The following is a 3990-nucleotide window of genomic DNA, read 5'->3' as shown; positions in this document are numbered from 1 at the left end:
TTATGATGTCATGGTGTTATGATGTCATGGTGTTATGATGTTATGATGTCATGGTGTTATGATGTCATGGTGTTATGATGTCATGGTGTTATGATGTCATGGTGTCATGATGTTATGATGTCATGGTGTTATGATGTCATGATGTTATGATGTCATGGTGTTATGATGTCATGGTGTCATGGTGTTATGATGTCATGGTGTTATGATGTCATGGTGTCATGATGTCATGGTGTTATGATGTTATGATGTCATGGTGTTATGATGTCATGGTGTTATGATGTCATGATGTCATGGTGTCATGGTGTTATGATGTCATGATGTTATGATGTCATGATGTCATGGTGTCATGATGTCATGGTGTTATGATGTCATGGTGTTATGATGTCATGGTGTTATGATGTCATGGTGTCATGATGTCATGGTGTTATGATGTCATGGTGTCATGATGTCATGGTGTTATGATGTCATGATGTTATGGTGTTATGATGTCATGATGTTATGGTGTCATGATGTCATGGTGTCATGATGTCATGGTGTTATGATGTCATGGTGTTATGATGTCATGGTGTTATGATGTCATGGTGTTATGGTGTTATGATGTCATGGTGTTATGATGTTATGGTGTTATGTCATGGTGTCATGATGTTATGATGTCATGGTGTTATGATGTTATGGTGTTATGATGTCATGGTGTTATGATGTCATGATGTCATGGTGTCATGATGTCATGGTGTTATGGTGTCATGATGTCATGGTGTTATGTCATGGTGTCATGATGTCATGGTGTTATGATGTCATGGTGTTATGATGTCATGGTGTTATGGTGTTATGATGTCATGGTGTCATGATGTCATGGTGTTATGATGTCATGGTGTTATGGTGTTATGATGTCATGGTGTTATGATGTCATGGTGTTATGGTGTTATGATGTCATGGTGTTATGATGTTATGATGTCATGGTGTTATGATGTCATGGTGTCATGATGTTATGATGTTATGGTGTTATGCTGTTATGATGTCATGGTGTTATGATGTCATGGTGTCATGATGTCATGGTGTCATGGTGTTATGATGTCATGGTGTTATGATGTCATGGTGTTATGATGTCATGGTGTTATGATGTCATGGTGTCATGATGTTATGATGTCATGGTGTTATGATGTCATGATGTCATGATGTCATGGTGTTATGATGTCATGGTGTTATGATGTCATGGTGTTATGATGTCATGGTGTTATGATGTCATGATGTCATGGTGTTATGATGTCATGGTGTTATGATGTCATGGTGTCATGATGTCATGGTGTTATGATGTCATGGTGTTATGATGTCATGGTGTCATGATGTCATGGTGTTATGATGTTATGATGTCATGGTGTTATGATGTCATGGTGTCATGATGTCATGGTGTTATGATGTCATGGTGTCATGATGTCATGGTGTTATGGTGTTATGATGTCATGATGTCATGGTGTTATGATGTCATGGTGTTATGATGTCATGGTGTTATGATGTCATGGTGTCATGATGTCATGGTGTTATGATGTCATGGTGTTATGATGTCATGATGTCATGGTGTTATGATGTCATGGTGTTATGATGTCATGGTGTTATGATGTCATGATGTCATGATGTCATGGTGTTATGATGTCATGGTGTTATGATGTCATGGTGTCATGATGTCATGGTGTTATGATGTCATGGTGTTATGATGTCATGGTGTTATGATGTCATGATGTCATGGTGTCATGGTGTTATGATGTCATGGTGTTATGATGTCATGGTGTTATGGTGTTATGATGTCATGGTGTTATGATGTCATGGTGTTATGATGTCATGGTGTTATGATGTCATGGTGTTATGGTGTCATGGTGTCATGATGTCATGGTGTTATGATGTCATGGTGTTATGGTGTTATGATGTCATGATGTCATGGTGTTATGATGTCATGGTGTCATGATGTCATGGTGTTATGATGTCATGGTGTCATGATGTCATGGTGTTATGATGTCATGGTGTTATGATGTCATGGTGTTATGATGTCATGGTGTTATGATGTCATGGTGTTATGATGTCATGGTGTTATGATGTCATGATGTCATGGTGTTATGATGTCATGGTGTCATGATGTCATGGTGTTATGATGTCATGGTGTTATGATGTCATGGTGTTATGATGTCATGGTGTCATGGTGTTATGATGTCATGGTGTTATGATGTCATGGTGTTATGATGTCATGGTGTTATGATGTCATGGTGTTATGATGTCATGGTGTTATGATGTCATGGTGTTATGATGTCATGGTGTTATGATGGCATGATGTTATGATGTTATGGTGTTATGATGTCATGGTGTTATGATGTCATGGTGTCATGATGTCATGGTGTTTTGATGTTATGGTGTTATGATGTTATGATGTCATGGTGTTATGATGTCATGGTGTTATGATGTCATGGTGTTATGATGTCATGATGTCATGGTGTTATGATGTCATGGTGTTATGATGTCATGGTGTTATGATGTCATGGTGTCATGATGTCATGGTGTTATGATGTCATGATGTCATGGTGTTATGATGTCATGATGTCATGGTGTTATGATGTCATGGTGTTATGATGTCATGGTGTCATGATGTCATGGTGTTATGATGTCATGGTGTTATGATGTCATGGTGTTATGATGTTATGGTGTTATGATGTCATGGTGTTATGATGTCATGGTGTTATGATGTCATGATGTTATGGTGTTATGGTGTTATGATGTTATGGTGTTATGATGTCATGGTGTTATGATGTCATGGTGTTATGATGTCATGGTGTTATGATGTCATGGTGTTATGATGTCATGGTGTTATGATGTCATGGTGTTATGGTGTTATGATGTCATGGTGTTATGATGTCATGGTGTTATGATGTCATGGTGTTATGATGTCATGGTGTTATGATGTTATGGTGTCATGATGTCATGGTGTTATGATGTTATGGTGTTATGATGTCATGGTGTTATGATGTTATGATGTCATGGTGTTATGATGTTATGGTGTTATGATGTCATGGTGTTATGATGTTATGATGTCATGGTGTTATGATGTCATGGTGTTATGATGTCATGGTGTTATGATGTCATGGTGTTATGATGTTATGATGTCATGGTGTTATGATGTCATGGTGTTATGATGTCATGGTGTTATGATGTCATGATGTCATGGTGTTATGATGTCATGATGTCATGGTGTTATGATGTCATGGTGTCATGATGTCATGGTGTTATGGTGTTATGATGTCATGGTGTTATGATGTCATGGTGTTATGATGTCATGATGTCATGGTGTTATGATGTTATGATGTCATGGTGTTATGATGTCATGGTGTTATGGTGTTATGATGTCATGGTGTTATGATGTCATGGTGTTATGATGTCATGGTGTTATGATGTCATGATGTCATGGTGTCATGATGTCATGGTGTTATGATGTCATGGTGTTATGATGTCATGGTGTTATGATGTCATGGTGTCATGATGTCATGTCATGATGTCATGGTGTTATGATGTCATGGTGTTATGATGTTATGATGTCATGGTGTTATGATGTCATGGTGTTATGATGTCATGGTGTTATGATGTCATGGTGTTATGATGTCATGGTGTTATGATGTCATGGTGTTATGATGTCATGGTGTTATGATGTCATGGTGTTATGATGTCATGGTGTTATGATGTCATGGTGTTATGATGTCATGATGTCATGGTGTCATGATGTCATGGTGTTATGGTGTCATGATGTCATGGTGTCATGATGTCATGGTGTTATGATGTCATGGTGTTATGATGTCATGGTGTTATGATGTCATGGTGTCATGATGTCATGGTGTTATGATGTCATGGTGTTATGATGTCATGGTGTTATGATGTCATGGTGTCATGATGTTATGATGTCATGGTGTTATGATGTCATGGTGTTATGATGTCATGGTGTTATGATGTCATGGC

The sequence above is a fragment of the Pseudoliparis swirei genome, chromosome 17 (assembly GCF_029220125.1).
Source record: "Pseudoliparis swirei isolate HS2019 ecotype Mariana Trench chromosome 17, NWPU_hadal_v1, whole genome shotgun sequence".
Lineage (NCBI taxonomy): Eukaryota > Metazoa > Chordata > Actinopteri > Perciformes > Liparidae > Pseudoliparis > Pseudoliparis swirei.
This window is presented reverse-complemented; position numbering follows the sequence as displayed.